Source organism: Catharus ustulatus, chromosome 5 (assembly GCF_009819885.2).
Source record: "Catharus ustulatus isolate bCatUst1 chromosome 5, bCatUst1.pri.v2, whole genome shotgun sequence".
NCBI classification, from domain to species: Eukaryota; Metazoa; Chordata; class Aves; order Passeriformes; family Turdidae; genus Catharus; species Catharus ustulatus.
Window position 1 is genome coordinate 65,042,014 of NC_046225.1, and position 19,167 is coordinate 65,061,180.

The 19,167-nt window shown below is 41.5% G+C and overlaps 1 protein-coding gene across 1 annotated transcript in view; it reads right to left on the reverse strand.

Annotated features, from left to right (window-relative positions):
* AFAP1 (actin filament associated protein 1) overlaps positions 1-12,200 on the reverse strand; it is a 115,449-nt gene extending 103,249 nt beyond the window's left edge. The window contains exon 1 of the mRNA XM_033060075.1: positions 12,129-12,200. The gene's annotated coding sequence lies outside the window, so the exon portion shown is untranslated. The remainder of the gene's footprint in view (positions 1-12,128) is intronic.
* Positions 12,201-19,167: the final 6,967 nt, after the last annotated feature.

Here is a 19,167-nt window from a genome sequence, read left to right on the forward strand (position 1 = left end):
ATATTTTCAACTGAAGTGTGCAGACAAACCAGTCTAATGTTTTTCAGGTCCAGCAAATACATTGTCATCTTTGAATATGCAGCTAGATTAAGGTCATTCTATGCTGCCAAGTGCCCTGATGATCATTTGGTAAAGCAGTTATCAGTCACAATCAATACATCATTCTAACTCTTCCCTTCAGAAGTTACTATTTTTAATCTGGAAAATGAAACCAATCTGACCTAACAAGTAAAAATCCTATAATAACTATATAGTAAAAAATCAGTGACACAGCATTTATCCAGAATATACAGTTCTTGCATTGAGAGATTCTGAAAATGGATGCATGTATGAAGAAGGAGAAAAAAACACTCTGGGAAGATAAAGAAGCTAGGGCAATAGGAAACTACTCAAATTAATCCACTTGCTAATCTTAATACACATTTTACACTTGTTTTGCTAGCTAGCTTAATAATGCTATTTCTTAGCCCTCACACTGAGCAGATAGGATGCAGCCCTCTGATCCTTAATTTAGAAACCATGCAACTTTATGCTGGCAAAATGTTTAATCAAAAAGGACAAAAAGTCTACCACGGTCAGAATTTGAATTCAGCGACATAATTCCATGGTGTGATCAGATAAAGAAAGAAAAATAATGAGATTTTCAAAATCTTTTGGCAGACAAGCACAATGTAAAAAAAGATATTGGCAGTAGACAATGAACATTCTCAATTCTTTCCACTCAAAGGGCTCTCTGCTGGTGTTCAGTGTTTCCCAGCAGCCCTATTACTAAGGACCCAAGTCCCTGATCTTTCTGGTATTAGTCAATGACAAAAATTCACTTGCCTACAGGCAGACAAAGAGTTAATTGTAGACAAGAAAGTTAATTCTGAGCATAGGAAGGAAGAGGCATCACCTGGTTATAATGCCAAATTAAAAACTGAATAAAATTATTCATTTCTGTATTGGGTTTACTACAGTATAAATAATAATTCCATAAGAAAATGCACGTTACATGCAAAATCAGCAACCAATGAACACTTATTTTTCCAGGTGGCTTTTATTAATTCTGTACTTAACAGTTTGAAATGGCATTTTCCCCTTCTGCTTTGGACAACTTCCACTGGTGTATGCGAAGTTTCCTCCTTACAAAAATCTCACCAGGAAGAAATTCTCACTTTAATAAAGAAACAGTGGCAAAAGAAATTAAATACTTTCCTAGGCAGGCTTACTTCAGACAATCCAACAACTACAATTTTGGAGAATTATGCTTCTAACGACAATTTCTCCAATCCAAGAAGAAACCTTCTTGCCATGCCCTCTGTCTGCTTTTATGTAGTTAACACCCTGGCTACTCTCATCACAAGGTGCAGTTGCTCAATATTACTTTTATATTACTAAACTATACAAAAATGTTCTTTATTACTGATTGTAACAAAACAACTCAGTGAAGTGCTACGGTACACACAGAGCCATGCCTCACTCCACCCCTCCTAGAGCTGGTAAGAGCCCTCTGGAATCATACACATACTTTTTGTTGCTTCTGTGCACTGTGTGCAGCTGGACTGAATAGGGGAAGGATTATTTTGGCATGGAATGAACTGATCCAGGATGGTCAGCTCTTACAGCTGACCCCAGTGAAGGCAACCCAAGAGAAGTGCACACAGTGTGGAGGGTCTCAGCACATGCCACACCAGTGAGAAAGCCTGCACAGCTTTTCTCTGCTGGCTCACTGGGAGAAGGGCACAGTCTGTAATTTCAATAGCAAACAGTAGAGCATGTAAGGAGTGTAAAGCAGCAGGTGAGATGTTGGCTGCAGACTGCTTGGCACAAGGGGCAGGTGAGGTAACCCTTCAAACTGCAGTTCAAAGGTCTTAGGGATGCAAAACCTGGCATTATGTCCCAAAGGTTTCCAAATAAAGTAGATAAAAGCTTGTTCATCCCAGAATGTAGGAGTGTTCCTAAACTCACTAGCATTGCAAGAGTTAAAAAGAATGCTTAAAAAGCAGTGGTGGCAACACAAATAAACGGAAAATATGCTAAAGGATTCTTACAGGCTTCTCTCCCTTTCTTGCACTTTGTTAGAGAAGATGGTGGGTTTGTACTGAAATCTCAGGAGTGCTGAGGCACTAGCAGGGCTGATGAGAGAGGTGACCAAAAATCCTTACAACTTTATTATGCATTTCTTTCAAGCACTCAGGCAGCCTGTCAGTTCTGCCCTTCCCTTCGCACCCTGAACATCTGCCATTTCCAGTTCCTACTGCTTGTCCAATTCCATGAAGTCATTAGATTTTAATGAGTTATTAACATATAAAGAGCTGCTCTAAGGTACTGAGTGCTTTATAAGTCACTGATGACAACGTGCTAGAAGGGCTGTGTGTCCTTTGCTCTCTTTTCAGAGCTCCAACTACAGCTTGAGCAAGGGCATGTTCCTGCTGTGTTGTCTCCAGGCACTTTGGTCCTGGCTCAGGATGGGCCATCCAGGTGATACCTCCTGGCCAAGAACTACTCTGCAATCACACCTTGGAAAGCAGCATCATTTCATGTACCTCTACTTGCACATTATTTACATACAGGTCTTGCTCTGGGGTGTTCAGATCCTGTCTCACAGAGGGAAACACTTAGACCTCAGCAGGAAACAGCCCTTCCCTACAGCAATGTGCAGGGGAAAGGCCAGACTCACTCACAAACACTGCTCCCAAGTTACCTCCCTGAAGCTAAAGAAGAACTTAACTAGTGTCAATGCAAAGACTGAGACTACTTAAAACACACTCAAACCAAGCTAAGGTTTGATCCCTATTTGGCAGAGTACTTTTTCTTTATCTAGTTGTTTTTCTTTAAAGCTGGCAGAAAACCCCAGAACAGCTGGGTTTTTTCTAAGAGCTGGTATGTCAGGAAATCTAGCCCAAATGACCCCAAGTCTTGAAGATGGATTTCACCCTTTGCTCCTATAAAGTACAATAAACTTCAGGGCAATCTGAGTTTGCACTTATATCCTGGAGCCTGTAGGTGTGCTGACCATAAACCAGACAGAAATCCCAAGTGCAAGAACAGCAGAACTGGTTCCATAATGCTTAAAAGATGTTATTGTGGTAGAAAAAAAATTTTGAAAGATTTAAAAAGGGTTGAGGAAGTCTAGAAATCCCCAAACATCATACCTCCTCAAGACAACTTTTGCTTTCCTTTAATCAGTATTTTAGTTGTTTCTTTGGAACAGTCAACTGGGCCTTTTACACACATATCTACTTGCCCTTGGGTTGTAGAGAGAGCTACTGTTTATAGACAAGCCTTCACTACAACTTATTTTTTATACTCAGACCACTCTTAAAAGATACATACTTGGACTACAAACAGGATGACAGAAAAATGAGAGATCTGAAAAAATGAGGTCAAAGGGGGGACAGCTCTCAGTAAGATTTTCCACATATGCAAAATCTAGACTCAGTGCTTTGCAAACAACAATAAAGAGGAAGATCCAAAGGGATGTGAAGGGAATTGCAGTGTTGAGAGGCTGTGAGGCTCACTCATTGCAGAGACAGACAGGAACAGTAGTCAATTGGAGACTAAGAGAAACTTGAGTCAGACTACAATTAACTCTTGCATTTTTGGGGCTTGTTGAATACAGTTTGCTCCAGATTAGCTCTGGAATAATGTTCAGCATGTGGCTGTCACAAGAGGGAAGGTGTCTTGATGGCCACAGACTGCAGGAGTAGAGGCTGGTGCATGCTGAGTTGCACTCAATCCCACTGCCCATGTCACTGACAAAAAGCCAAACAACACTGGTCCCAAAAACAACCCCTGAGGAACAGCACTCGTCATTCATTTACTTAAAGTCTAGTGCTTGCATAAACACTTTTCTAGGCTCCAGGGAAAGAAGACCAAGAAGCTGAAAAAAGCAAACCAAGGACAGAAGAAAACCCCAGAGAAGACTAAAAGTTCACAAGCCACAGGAACAGACAAACTTTCCCAGAGAGGGAACAAGTCTTCCTTTCCCCAGAGGACACTTGTTTTGTTTATCTGAGGTTCTTGGTGTGTGCTTTCAGCTGTCTGCATGTTTGGGGGCTTGTTTTCATTAATTTCTGAAGTGAGAGACTTTTAGATTTTTTGATTTGAGTTTATTTTTTTAAGGTCTCCAACTGTTTTTTTTTTTTCTTTTAAATGAAACCTAACTTGTTAAATATCCCCTTTTTCAGCAGAAATAGTGAACCTTGGAAATAGGATTGTTTTTGTAACCAGGTGGGGTCCCACCCATCTGCACTCAGCATTATTCATACTGGCCCTCATCCAGAATTTTCCCCAAGACTCTTCAGGGTGGATTTCATTCCTGTTAAGCTCAAAACAAAATGCTGTGGCCTGACCTAGCCCCATGTCTCAGCTCTCCTGGTTCTTCCTGCAGGACCCACCATGCACCCATCATTCCCCCTCTAAGGAGACCTGCAGCTTCTCATGGTCCTAATGACAAACACATGGTGCAGACAAGAGGGATCAGGCAAGGAGAAGAGTTCCGGATATTCTCAGGAGTATGAATATTTTCCCCCTTCCAAGAACCGTATCTCTTAATTGTCCAAAGGGTATTCTATTGATAATGCTATGTATTAACAGAACTGAGAATGACAGAGCTTCCTAACATTTTCAGGTATTTACTTTCTTCAGCCTGATCTTTTACAGACAGTGACAAACCCAGTAGTTCACTCGATTCCCTAGCATGGACTGCATCACACTAATAAATCCCACTCTCCAAGGGGCCATTTCTTTGTTTGATCCAGGCTAAGGTGCAGCAGAAGAACAGCAGCAGAGTGGCCCCTCTGCAGCTCAGCTCCCAACCATCACTGCCCCAGTGACACTCAGCAAAGCCCTACTCCTTCACCCACCCCTCTGCCTTTTGCATTATCTCTTCTATTTTCAACTCCTGACAATTTATCACTTCCTCATTACGGCCCACCTTGTTTTCAGGGCTGAAACCACATCTTTTTGTTTGGTCTGACCACAGCAGGCAGCCAGCTGGTTCGCTGCATCCTCCTGAAGCAGGAGCCCCCAAACAATGACACAGGACTCAGCATCTCACACCAATTCCTGCTGGCAGCTTCCCCTCTCCTCCTCATCCTGCTGCTGAAATGGCACTGCTTATAGCTTTGGACTCTTCTGACCTCTCTAGCAAGTGTCTGTGCAGCCGTGGTGCCCAGCTGCTGGACCAGAAGATGGACAGCAGGCAGGTTTGGGGCAGGTTTGCCCCCCAGGTTTGCAGGTCTGTGGGGCAGGGACTGAGACTGCAGCAGCTGCAGAGCCTGTCAAACACAGCACACACCGAGGAAAAACACAGAAGTCATTATTTCCATCACCACCTAGCCGGTTCACATGATTTCTTTTTTCCTGACAGAGTAGATAACCTTTTGCTAAATGTATGGCACATTTTATGCTCATTTTCCTTGCACCTGCTATTGCTCATTCCATATGGCATTTCAGACCTCCTTGCCCAGATCTGGTACCAAGATGGTTTCTGCCAAGAACTGGCTGGTTAAAAACCACAGAAATTACAGATCACACCTTGCTGTTGGCCATCAACATTGACAGTTTGAAGCTCAATGCCTTAATCTTTTACTCAAAAATATAACAGTGCATTTATTTATTTATTTATTAGCAATTAGCCTTTTTCTCAGAAAACCTGTGTGACAAAGGCAGCTCTAACATATCACCTACACAATATACACACTCTTTATTTATCTATCTAGATATGTTGGAACCCAGAAGCCTGGGAATTTTGAGCTTTCTGACACTGACCCTCAAATGAACACTGGTTTTGACTTGAGGCCTTCAAGAAGACTTCCAAATTTGAGTGACAGAGTTAGAATCACTGGTGTGTAATTAGAATAGAAGTGTGTAATTTTACAAGGTGAAACGATTTGAATTTGGGGTTTTAGAATCTAGTAACAGGTATGGGGACAAGATGGATGTTCTTAGGTGTTGTCTCTTCTTTCTTGTTCCTTCTTCTTCATGATTTCAGGCAGTAGTTTTTGAATTAGATAGTTAGCACCACAGTGTGGATCACAGGTGTTTGGTTATTAAGTTAAAAGTATAAATAATATAGATGTTAGCCCTTAATCAAATAGCTAGCCTTTAAAAACCCTTATAACTAAATAAATACACCTCAATTGTCTCACTTTTAGCTTGATAGCTGGAAGTGCTGCTTGCAAAACTCTCAGTACTTTAGATAAGATTTAAATGAACAACCAAGTCCAAATAAGAAATCTATCTCTTGGGCATTCAATCCCAACTCTGAGTAAAGGCAAAAGAAAAACCTAACCACTTTCAAGATACATATTCATTTGTATATATCACATATACACACAAATATATCACCATGAAGGCAGCTAGAATTACACATACAGTAGCAATTCTGCCTGTCCCCACTGCTTCTTGCTCTCCCATCTACCTGTCAGCAAGGACTGTGCCTGCAAGCAAGTCAGGCACGAAGTGACAACCTGTCAAATTGTCACTGTACTGAGCCCAGGAAAGGGAAGCAAAAAAGTTTTATCTATTGCAGATGGCAAGAAATGGAAAGCAAAGGAATTTGAAAACAACAGTTAATTGGTGTAACAATGAAAAAGTGTAAGAACACAAAATGTTTTAAATTTTAATAAAACTCCATAACCAGACCAAGGTCAACAGGAAAAACCAACCAACAAAACAGAAAACACACAGTCACTTACAGGGTGTTAATAACTTTTTGCATGCTGAAAAGCCATGTTGCAGCTGATCAGCTAACCTTGACTGTCACCTCTGGGAGAGACTTAGAGCAGCCTGCACATGATCCCATCAAACAAAAAAAAAAAAAAAACAAACTAAAACAAAGCCAAAAAAACCACTTAATCCGAGAAAGCTATGTTATTCCATATAAGAATCAGAGAAGTCTGAAAATGCTTATTTATTCTATAACATTTACCTGTATAGAAAACACCCAAATTAATCTAACTGCATGAATTCCTCTGTAAAAATAATGCTGAGAATTAGAATGGGACTCAAGAGCATCACCTGAAAAAGGCTGAAGCTGCAATTGCTTGTGAATGAGTTGCCAGTGCCATTGAAATGTAGTGAAAATCTCTTCCACAGCTTTACAATCCTCATCTTTTATTAATCAGCCCAGCAGCACACGGCAAAACCAGAAATCTGCCTACAAAGCTGGCACATATGGGAAAAGCTCACTCCTGGTTGTTTTATTTTAAACAAACCCTACAGTAGCTCCCATTGTTTGTTTGTTTTTCCCCCCAGACTAGACAGCATGTGGCTTATGAGCCACACTGATAGATGTGATAAAGCTCCTGCCAGATCTGATTGATGACGGCACTAGGAAGTGCTGTGAAGGTCACAGCGTAATTCTCTCTTTGCAGCTGCTCCTGGCAAAAAATGGTAGAGGAAAATAAAATCTCGATCTGCTAATTGCCAATAACAGGAAAATTCTATCCTTACCTTGCCTTCTCCTCTCTTTCAATTTCTAACAGGAATGCCATAAGCATGTGTAATTGATGAGAGATAAGTTTCAAAGAGATACTTAAACATCCTTTAACAGACCAAAAAAACCCACCTAAAAACCTATCCACAGCAACTGACCAAATATTGAGTTTTATACTTTGAAGACAGTGCAGAGTAGTTTAGCATGAAAGCTGCATATGAAACAGCTTTTACTATCTGCTCTTCTGCAAAACTGAGATAACATATCAGTACATATTCCCTGTGAAGGAGTGCTATCTCTGATAATGGGAATATATGAACTAAGTTCCCAAAGTCTATTCATTTTAAATGAACAAGGCAAGAATGCTCACTAGAAGTGACTACTACCAAGCCAGAGCATCAGTCAGTCAAGTGGGACACAAAAATCCTTTTTTCCATAAATGCTGAGAGGTGATGAGGACACTGATAAGAGACTTTGGGGAATTCACAAGCATGATATAATGACAGTCCCCTAATAAATAATATATATTCAGTGTAACTCATAGCAATTACCTCACATACAGTGTTGTATTTCTTAGGGGTAAGATTTTGTTATCTTCAAGACATCAGCTACACTACAGATTAAATTTGAAACCACTTGTGTACTCTTTTTTGGCACTCATTATTAATGGATGGAAATATTTTTATTCAGCATTTTGTACTCACAAAGATTTTGGCACAATAAGGCCATTACCAACATCTGTCTTAGAGAAAGACAGTCTTTATCACTCAGCTCAAAACTACATAATGGCAGAGTGATGTTGGCAGCAGAAATCCCCCAGATAGTCAAAAAATCCCACCACTGTGTCACCATAAAAGGAATAATACACTGATTTTTTTTTTTTCCCTTTTTCAGTTTAGGAAAGAGATTTTAAAAAGACAGGTCTATCAGTTTGCTCTTTTTACTGCCAAACATACACCATCAATTTTTAAAAAGAGCAGTATCTATACAAGATCCAACTGATTTTAAAAAATCCTCTTAGGACTTTCTTTCCTAGATTTCTTGATGAACACTGGCAAAATATACAATAGATATTGATTTATCCTTTTCACAGCCTCCTGTATTCTCCAAGGCATACTCTAAGAGAGGTAACCACCAGCAGCTCATTTGGACATTGCTGTGTTAAGGGTGCTTAGCACCTTTGGCAATCAAACCTTACCACACACACTGAGTCATGACTGACTTTTTGCTGGGATGGCAAAGGGGAAACTGATGGCAGTTCTGCCATTCTGGTTTTAATTTGTTGCCATATCTCTGGAAAATAAAGATTATGTCCCAAAAGACTGTTACCTGCTGTGAGATATCCCCCAGAACACTATTCATTGCAATACTACTCATTTCCATTACTCACAGCAGCATGTCTTTTATGACCTGGAGAGCCAAGAGTTCACTTCTGATCACAGAGTATCATGGAACAGTTTGGGGTTGTAGGGACATTAAAGATCATCTAGTAGAGTAAGAGCAATTTAATGTACACACAGTGTTTTAGAGCACTGCTGCACTACAAAAGGCAGACTTTCATGTGTGCACAGACAGGTTGGTGCAGTGAGACAGTTGTGCTGGTGTAACCCCTGCACTCTGAGCTCAGGGCCACCCCTGTGCCATTGCAGCTACGTGTCTTCCTACCTGCTCATACTGTGTTGACAGACTGTTCTTGGTATCACTTCATGCAGACACTCCCCAGAAAGACATCTGGTATGGCCTTGAAAACTTAAATTGCTCTAAGGTCAGCTTAGGTTGCTTCATAGTAGGAAAACTAATTCCTAAAACTAATTCCTCCTAGACAACCCTTATAGATGGAGGAGTACTTTCAAGATCTGGCTTTTGAAGTCCACTAAAAGCTCAGAGTTCACAGTACCTCCAGTCCACATTTCTATTACTCTTGTTGGGTTGGACTATTAAGAATTCAATTGTGAGCCTAAGAACACTTTAACTTAGAAGTATATTAACCTGGAATAACACCTACTGAGTGTGTAACACAGTCACCTGCCCAGCCCAGACAGACAGTTCTATGCCAGATGAAACACTATTTGTCAATGAAGTGATGAGTCAGAGAAGTCAGAACCATACCAGTAGCTAGGTGTCATTCACATCTAAAACCAGCACAACTGCATAGCTGGAAGGGATGCATAATTTTTTTGAAAAATTGCCACAGTACTCATTACTGTTACTAGCCCATAACAGCATAGAGTGGACTAAACTGTACAGGAGTGTGGAGGTGCAAGTCCTTGCATCCCACCCTCCCACCTCAGCAGGAGATCTCCTGCAAATGAATATAAAGTACATCCTTCCTCCTCCTCCTCGACCCCTCCTCAGGAAACAAAGAGCACAGCTTTGAACAAAGCAGTTAACCAGGCGGGCTCCCGGATACCACACTCCCACTGACTGACCTATCAGACACAAAACTTCTGAAAATGGATGGAAATTAAATCGGTGGACTCCAGATAACATCAAGCAGCCCTGAACTGCTGGCTCTTTGTCCTGAGGCAACATCACAAGGGAGAAGGCAGCAAGCAGCAGGGCAAGACAATTCCTGGTCTTAGAGCAGTAGTCTTTGCACCACTGAAAGGAATAGCACAATTAGTCACACGTGTACCAAATACAGCCTGTCCCACTGAGACTTCAATACTTGATTTTGGGTTTTATGTCTCACAGTATCTCTGAGAGCTTTAGGAGAGGAAAAGGAAAATGATTCTTCACCAAGACTGTAAAATTTTAAAATAGTGTGGGTGGTTGATCTATTGGGGTCTTGCCTTTTACCCCCTCCTCGTTGGCACTGCTTCAATACTGCAATTTCAACCCCCCAGACCTTCCAAATCCCTTCATCTAAAAATCTACCCAAGACACAGGAACACAATATAACACTTTGACTTTTGATGACAAATTTCCTAGGAAACATCAAACAGTGCTACATATCACCAAAGGCAGTATCTGCTCATTGTTCTGTTTGCCGGCTTGTGACTACAATCACTGGCTGACACACAAAGAAAACGGTAGATCCTTCTTTTCCAAATCCATTTCAAATTCTTCTTAAACCCATGTGGTGCCCTATAGCCAGGCAGGATGGTTCTAATGTAGAATCCCTCTGGCTCTAATGTAGAATTTGTTCTTCTTTTACACCAGCTCTAAAAGGAAAAAGGTTTTGTTCAGAACAAGTAAGTAATTGTGCAGTTCTTCCCATGGAAACCACCAGGAGGCATAAGGGATGACGGAAGGGCACCAAGTGCCCATACAGGAGAGCACTGATGGATGGATCCATCTGGCTGCCAAGCTGTTCCCTGTGCCCCTGCACCGACCATTCTCACAAAGGCACACTAAAAAGGTTCGTAATAGTATTACTTCCATGAATGAAAAGTGGTCCTGTAACACTTGGAGGAAACAGTAGCAGAGCACCTACAAGGGCAAGACTAGTTAAGGAATTATCATTAATTGTTATGGATACCTCTGAGAATTGAACCAAGCCGTGCCATGACATTTTTTCCCTATGGAACAAAACAAAGAGCTGCACAAAGAACAGCAGAATCTGCCTACTTAAGAAGCCCTAGACTAAAGTGCAGTATTTAATTGGATCTCTCTGGCTTTGAGAGTTATCATTTCTTAGCTGGATCTCAGCCACAAACTTCAGTGATACAATAAACAGAACAGGCACAGGCACACCAAGTGTTTGCATCAAACCGATCATAAAGGATCCAGAGGGGAGATAAGCTAAATACTTCTGTTTCTCACAGGAGCCTTGTCTTGCCTTTCAGAGTGTGCCTTTACTCAGCTGCAGTCCTTCAGGGCAGGTGAATGCCTGGGCTGCCGAGGGATGCCTGTCTGAACGCACTCACCTCCTGCCTCTCGGAGCGCTCAGGTTATGGAGCGACTCCTGCCTTCGGTTCATCCGCCTCTTTTGCCGCCCATTATTTCCCTACCGCCTAAATCTTTGGCAAGTTTCCTCTACACAAGACACAAACCGCGCGTAGAACCGACACACTTGAGTTTCCAAAAAACCTCTCAGTGGAAGAAATCGAAGCTCGTCGCTGTGAGCTGTCCTGTCGAGGCTGCTCCCCAGCTCGAGCCTCCGCTCCACAGGAAACCCACGAGGGGTCGGCCGGGAAGCCAAGGGATGGATCTGGAAGGATGGTTCTGCTCGCCTTTGCCCTGACTGACTCCAGACTGTAACATGATGCAATCTCTCGGCTGTATGAAACAGGATCAAACGGCCAAGCCTGCAGGGAGACCCCCTCTGCCCAGCGCAGCCGGCAGAGAAAAGGCGGCCCGCAGCGGTACAAAGCGGAGCGCGGCCGCCCCCGCTGCCTCTCCGGGAAGGGATGCGAGTTTGGGATGGCGGACGGAGGGCAGCTCCGGAGGATCCCAGCCGGGCTCCTGCCCTTCCAAACCCGGGCTGGGGCCGCCGCCGCCCGACAACCGGGTTCCCTCCCAGCTCCTTCCATGGGCTCTCCCGGCCAAGAAAACGAGCGAGACTTTTTATTTTTTCTTTTCCCCCAGTAAAAGCACGGGGAGCCTGGAGCAGCAGCGGAGCAGCAGCTGGAAAAACCCATTTCTACATCCAACCCTTCTCCTCCCTCTCCTTCCCTCCTGCGCTCGCTCTCCGCCCGCGGAGCTCGGCAGGGATGCTGCCCGGGCCGGGCGGCAGCGAGCGGGGCCGGAGCGCTCCTACCTTTGCGGCCGTGCTGCGGCGGCTGCCGGCACAAAGCGGCGAGCGGGCTCCTCCCGCGGCTCCCCCCGCAGCCCCGCTCTGCCGCCGAGCGCAGCCACCGCCGCGCCGGGAGGGACGGCGGGGCGGGGACAGGGGGAGGGCTCAGCCGGGAGGGAGGGGACAGAGCCGGAGCAGCGCTCCGCTCCCACCGCCCCGCGGGGAGGGCTCAGCGCCGAGGCGGAGCCAGCCGAACAAAGGCGGGGGGCCCGCAGAGCCCCCGGGGGCGGGCAGGACGGGGCAGGTGAGCCCGAGTGCTCCTTGCGAGGCACATGAAACCTGGGCTCCTTGCCCCAGATTAAAGAAAAGCCTCCCTGGAGCTGGAGGCTTGTTCCCCTAGTAAATGCTGGAATACTGCGATATCGCAGCGGGAGCTTCAGTGCAGCCCAGTCCTGCTCAGGAGATGCTGTGACCACTGAGCAGTGGAGGAATAACATGGAATAACATTGAATAACGTGGACTTGGGGCATAATGAGCATGTCTGCATTTATCTAACATTTAACCTCTTTTGTTGAAATGGTGGAAAATAATGCACAAACCCAACACACATTAATGCCTGGTTCCATCATTTTAGTTTAGCTTGATACAAGCCAGATCTAAATGTTGATTAAACCTGCAGACTTCAGTTTGTAATAAAATTGCTGAGCCAGGGCAAGTTTGCATAGGGGCAACCTGGGTAAACACGTTCCAACTTTGAGAAATTTCTTTTCCTCCCTGTCCATACAGAAACTGGAAATCTGAGGTCACAGAAGAATGTCACTAAAGGAAGAACATCAGTTAAGGCAACTTTGTCTTTAGTCCAGCTGGGTGTCAGAACTCCTGCTCTTTAACTTCAGCTCTAACAGCTGGATGCAGAAGTGTGCTCCTGTGAGAAATATTTGGGGAACATGCAAGTGCATGATTCTGTACAAGCTTGTAGCTTGCTTTGCACCACAGACTGCACAACTTGCTAAGCCCCTTAAATTTTGATTAATAAAATTTGGTTCTGGCCAGGTTTAATGTGATCTTCTATCCTGTTTCATCATGCTCAGTTATTCCAAGATGGTGATACCAAATGTAACAGGTTTGACCAGGGAAAATTCTATTTAGTCAGCATGTACACTGTGTGGCCACTTTAGGATATGCATGAGATCTCTGTAGCCTAAAACAGGAGAGCTGAATTCACAGCCCAACCTTTTCAGCAAGTGTTAGCCTAAAATCTCACTTGCAGCTGTTCTCTTTCTTTTATGCCTTTGGGTATGGGCAGGGAAGGACTTGTCTACTGCATGAGCTATTACAGCAGCAGCCTGCTCCTACCTGCCTTTTTGTATTCTGCTTCTTGAGAGTTGGCAGGGAGAGCTTTGGAGTATTTAGAAGTAGTGATTTTTCAGGCAATAGTAAAGTGCTTAGCCAGTCTTTGAAAAATTAAATCATAGCTCCTCTTCTCCATGGTTCAATTGCTTGCAGCTATTGCTCTCTTTGAGCTACTTAATTTGTATCATGACCTGTAAAATATGATCTCCAGGGAGAACAATCCAGTACTTTGCTGTAAAAGCACAGTCCTTGCCTTCTGTAGCACATGCAGTGTAATCTGACAGTACCATTGATTTCTATGCTTGCAGTGAGCACTTCCAGTGTTTGCTGGCTTTACTGCCTCTAATTTTTTTTTTTTTTTTTTTTTTTTTTTAATTGTAATGCACACATCATGTTAAGTTACACTTCAGCCTCTGCCTGCCCTAAGACATGCTGTGGTCTGTAAACAGGATGCTTCCTTCTAGCAACGCTTCAGAGTATTTTTTCTGCAGAAATGTCTTGAAGAAGTTAGGAAGCTGATCAGCAAACACAGATGAGAGAGAGTCATCACAAGACCAGCAAGAAAATAAGCACTTTATGCCCTCTGTCAGATATGAAAGTGAGATAACTTAGGGGTTTGTCCTTAGGCTGTTGGAGATATTGGTAAAGACTTCATCTCTGGTGGTGGCAACTCCATAGGGACTAAATAATGGGCCATCTATCATGAAGACAACCATCAGACAGCACAAGCTATTCCTCATGGAAAAACTCTCTCAGGCTGAAGGGTTCAAAAGGACTTCTTTCTTATTTGAATTCTTAGTGATCACAATGCTACACTTCAAAATGGCCTTACTGCCCTACTTTTTAGTTTGTACATATGCATTCCATAAGCTACTTCAGCTGCAAAATACAACTTAGTGATTCATTGAATTTCTTTCCCATGATTCTTTAATGACACTACTTAAATACAAATTCTATTTTGTAGAATTAAAAAGAACAGCATATAATTCACCTCGAATGCAATATCATCAAAATAAATCAAGTGATTCCTAAGGAATTGCTTGCATGGAAACTGAAGTCACATCATTAATAGGAATTCTGTGGTCCACAGTAAATGTACGTCATACTTTGCACCCAATAAACTTCTTAAACTAATCATCTTTTAACACAAAGTAGCAGAAAGCAAATCTGTGTAAATGTCCCTTTTTGAAATACATGTCCTCCAGCTTGAAAAAGCACTTTTAGCTTTAAGACCAATTATTCATGCAGTATTCCAAACTGTCTTTATTCCAAATAATCGACTATACAGTTCCACTCTATCAAGAGTAATTTCATTACTGTAGAAATAATCTTCACAAGCTTCAGGCAGGACTTGGTGAAGCTTACTCATATAGATCCCTTATCTTCCTGTAATCTTCTTAGCACTGGTTATCACAAAAGAAAAGAAAATAATCAGAGCAAAGAAAAATAAAATAATCAAGTAGTCCCAGCAATAAAGTATCCAAATTGAGTTGTTTACAAGAATGGGACTTGAACCATCAGATAATCTGAAGTGTGTTGAAACAGAAAAGTCATGACAATGACAGACCATATTTATTATCTTTAGGATGTGCTTAAAAGAGTTATTTATGCATATTTTAAGATATTTTTTCCTCTGGAAAATCAACATTGCATGAAATCTGAGAAACGCAGGCATGAGAAAAAAAAAATCTCCAACCGTTTGTTGTGATTTATGTCTTGTAAGGTACTCCAAGCAATTTGGCTTTGGCTCACTTAAGTAATGTAAAAAGGCAGGAAAACAGTACTTTAGGCATTTAGAAGTATGGGTCAGTTTTTAAAGATACATTCAATTCCACTTCAAATCTGCCTTGGACCGGGTCCATAACCCAACAACTCACTAGTTTTAAGAGGCCCCAAAAACTCAGCAACATCCTACTGAGAAATCAAGTGTAAGAAAACCTATTGGATGCTGTAAGTGGTGTCTGGTATTCCCTGAAAGTCTGCTCAATACTTTTCAGTAAGACCTTTCACCTTGCAAGGTGCCTGTACAAGATTATGTTATTTTTTTTCAGTACCTTAAAGTGAAATCACAGCAGTGAGAAAAGCCCTGTATGTTCTTGATATTTGGTATCAGAAAAACTAAAATAATTTGCCTCTTTGGATTGTTTTTTTATTTTCTTTGGAAGGAGGGTGGAGCAGACAAAATAAGTCTAGAATTGGCAAAATGTTGATCCCACGTGAGACCCCACACTGTGACACTGGTCAGGCAGGGGAGGTGAGGCTCCCTGGAGCAAGCCTTGCTGCAGCTGCCTCCTGCCTCACATCATGGATGGTCTCAGAGAAGAGTGAAAAGCAGGCAAAAATACTGTGCAATCTGGGCTGGAGAGATGGAGTGACATTACAGCAATTGCCACTCTCTTCAGTAAAACATATTGATGGCAGGATTTCAAAAGCAGGAGGAAGTTACAGCTTTTTAGAACAGAAATATTCCACTGTTACTTTGAAACCATAAATTTTCAGTAAGGAAAACATCACTGTTTCTGCAGTTGTCTCAGACACTCAAGGCATTTACAGACTAAAAAGAAATGTATTTTACAAATAGAAGAAAGCCCTTGATAGAGATAGGGTCTTCTTCCCTTTCTTATTGTATACTGTGATCCTGTTAAACAGAATCAATTGTTTTTAAGAACCTAATAGTCAGCATCTTCTTGATTTTTTTTAAAGGAGTATCATGAGTTATTTCTTCTTGGGTCCCATATAATTTTCAGGTCCAGTGGGGAAAAAGTAATTATATTTTAGATACACTTAAAAATTTGTTTCAGAAATCTTATAGTGCTTAGTACATATATGTCCCAAAAGGACTTATACAATAGAAATGCCATTCACTTTGTGCAAAAAGCAAATTTGAAAAAGTATGCATTATAGAAACTTCAGAGCAAGGATTATGCTGCTTTTCTATTATGCACAGGCCTCTCCTTACTCTCCACACAGACAAGTCATCTGTGTAACAAAACTATCTGTAAGTAAATTCACAGACATATAAATACCTTAAATTAGACTCTTGATTTTGAGTCAGGGCAAAGGAAGGAACATATAAAAAAAATATATCTGACAGAATTTTAATGTGCAGGTAAAAATAGTTACTTTCCACTTACATCTTCTGTTTGAACTAAATATAAGCAAACAATCCTTCCTTCTGATTTCAGTTTGGGAAGAAATTCTGTATAACCCGACCTTTGCGTTCTGGTGCAGATACGAATGCCAGTGATTTCAGTGGGATTAGCATTTAGTTACTGACATTTTCAAAATACTATGCTAACATCCTTTTATTAAATGCATATTAAACCCTCAGAATCAATGAAAAGTAGTTCTGTCTTTGGGTATTACTAACTTGAGGAAAAAATCCTATTCTTGTAATTTTACTTCTTATAAATTTAAATTTTATATTAAAGTTGAATGCCGTAGGGGAAGATTTCCTCTGTCTTGACTCCTTGCTCTTGCTTTCTTTAAATTCAAGCAACATTGGGCCAAAAATGGAATCTTATTGAAAGATAAATTTTAGCTTCTATTTTGTATTTATATTGTCTTCTGTGCCATTTAAAATTGAGTAAATTATTTCAGTAGTTTTTGATTCAATTATATCATTTTTATTGCACTATAAAAATAATCAGTTACCATACTCAAAAAAGGGATTAAAACAAAAAAATGCAGTTTGAAGAATTTGATCCTTATACAGCAACTCATACAGTCCTCCTGGCACTTCCATCTGTCAAAAACTAATTGTCAGATAAAAAATGTTTAGAACAAAACTGGGAAAAAATGGGAAGCTCAAAGTGTTTATGCTCCACATCCATAAATTGAGAGAATATTTTTTTTTAAAGCCTGACTAGCAAAATTGTCAAGTGATGTGAAGAGTTTTAACCCTGTTCCTCAAGTGAATTATTCCAGGTCAGAGAACTGAAAGGAAGTTCAGACAGACCATTAACAACCTCAATTGTTTAATTTGCTATCAATCATGGTGCCTTCTTAATTATCAGTCAATAGAAAAAAAATTATAGTAGTAGTGGTGTGAGAAATAATAGTGACTCGTGTCAGAGTTCAGAATCATGTCCACTTGGATGGAAAAAACCACCATCAATTTGCAAGAGTGGGGTTAGTCAAGCAAGGCATCAGCATAATGTAGATTTGTAATAAAAAAGCCAGACATTCTTAGTTTTCTTCTTCCCCACCTACCCAAACCAAAAAAAAAAAAAAAAAAGAAAAAAAGAAAAAAAGAAAAAAAGAAGTTAATGTGCTTGAATTAAAAAGCTTTTATTCTGTCGGACCATTCCTGAACACAAGGTACAATGGGCTGAGAGAAATTTGCAGAACTATCAAGGACAAAGAAAGGTTTTAATCTTGAAAGAAATTTAAAAATTGCAATTTTTAGTGGAGAGATGAGGTAAAGGATGAAAGAAAGGAATGTATCATAGCAAATGGAAGAAGCAGACCAACAGCAAATCATCCATGACACAAAGGTAATGAGACTAAAAACCAGAAATCAGCAGTATCCAAACTTGTAACAAAAGATGAATACATAATAGCTGGGACACAATGCCCAAATTCTGATACATTTACCTGTGTGGGACATGCTGCTTTTGCCTTGGTTTGGTCTCCTCCTGATCCCTGTGGAGCTGCTGCTTGTCCAGGCTGGCAGGGAAGGACTGGCTGGTCCCACTGCTTGGGTGCTGCAGATGCCTGTCCAAGCATTGCAGACACACAGAACTCATCCCAAACTCACACGTACCTGCGTGCACAGACGTCAGACACCGAGGGGAAGGAACACAGTGCCCTAAACCATGGAAAGCAGCAGCATTTAGAACTAACTTCTCTGAGCTGTAACTCTCAGAGATGGTGGTTGTGAAGAGGGAGTAACAACCTGCTGCAATAACACAACAAAATGCAATTTGCTGTGGGTGCTTCATTACCTGGGGTTAAACTACTGAGATCTTGGTTTTCATTGCCACACACTTTTACTGAGTACCACCTTTCCCAACATGGCTTTTCACAAACTAGAAAAAGTGAGAAGAGATACAAAAACTCAAAAAGCCTGAGCCAGCAGCTCCTATGAGCCTTTAAAGATTTAGCCATACCACAGAGGCAGCTTAGAGGTGAAGAAGGGATGCAAGCATCCTGTATAAATTTACATGTGCAAGAGAGTCACATCTGTCATTGTGATATTAATAACAGTCATCTTTTTTTTCAGATAATCAAAATACATGAAAAATGGTAACCACAACTGAGGGCTATCAAGTAATCACATTGGTCAAAGGTCATTTGAGGTCTTAGGAAGCTTATAAAATGACCCTGTACTTTTCCTCACACACAAATCAAGGAGCAGGAGAACATGAATATAAGGACACTGTGAATCTCATGCACCAGAGTTGAGTGCCAGACAGAAGTGCCTGGGAGCTCATGTAGCTCATGTGCAAATAATAGAACAGCATTTTCCTGCAGGTATGTGAAAAAGTTAGTACAATAATTGGTCCATCTTGGTCACACTTGGGAAATGTCAAATAGATAGCTCCTCAGAATCAAAATGTAGAAGGTAAGACCTGGCATCTCTCTTGGTCTGAACTATATCTTTTTTGCCCATGTCAAATTAGCCTTGTCTCAGAGGGTTATTGGATTCCAGGTACTGTCTCACAACTATGCATTTTCTTGTTTCTGCAATTACAAGTTTCATAGTTCT